This window comes from Ursus arctos, unplaced genomic scaffold (genome assembly GCF_023065955.2).
Source record: "Ursus arctos isolate Adak ecotype North America unplaced genomic scaffold, UrsArc2.0 scaffold_75, whole genome shotgun sequence".
In the NCBI taxonomy this organism is placed as follows: Eukaryota; Metazoa; Chordata; class Mammalia; order Carnivora; family Ursidae; genus Ursus; species Ursus arctos.
Genome location: NW_026623095.1, coordinates 19,266 through 20,052, shown reverse-complemented (window position 1 = coordinate 20,052; position 787 = coordinate 19,266).

The following is a 787-nucleotide window of genomic DNA, read 5'->3' as shown; positions in this document are numbered from 1 at the left end:
GAGCCTGCTTCTTCCTCTCCCACTCCCCCTGCTTGTGTTCCCTCTCTCGCTGGCTGTCTCTGTCAAATAAATAAAATAAAATCTTAAAAAAAAAAAAAAGATCCTGATATTGAGCCCATGTTGGGCTCTGACCTCAGCACTAATCTGCTTGAGATTCTCTCTCTCCCTCTGTCCCTCCCCAATCCTGCTTGCTTGTGCTCTCTCACTCTCTCAAATAAATAAATCTTTTAAAAGTAAACAAAATAAAATATATTTTCAAATTCCTGTTCTCTTTTGTAAGAGAGATTACAAAAGTAAGCGAAATGTAGAAATAAGATATTTCATAAGGTACAGCTCATCCCAAGCAGAGAGAACCTATGCAAAAGCTGAGTCCCTCTTCTATTTCCACAGTTTCTAGGAAAGGAAATGCAGGTCCAGCAGAAATGTCACTGTGTGTGCATATGTCTGTGTATGTGTGTACATACATGCTTGTACGTGTTTAATAAAGCAAACACGCAACAAAAGATGAATACAAATAAAAGACAGTGATGAAGGAACAATGAAAGAAAAACAGCACTACTCAAAAACAATTAGTTCCTTTTTCTGTAAGCGAAACAGCCTTGATAATTGAGGTTTCACAGGCAAGTTCTACAGTACTTTCTTAGCTTTCTCTGGTGACCTTCACCTTGCCGTGGCTATTAAATGCTGAGAGGCTAACTACTGTTTGTTTCTTGGGTACAAAAACGTTCAGTTCTCTCCAAGTGATTCTGTGCTTCTCCTAAGGCAAGCAACCGCCCCCGCCCAGTCA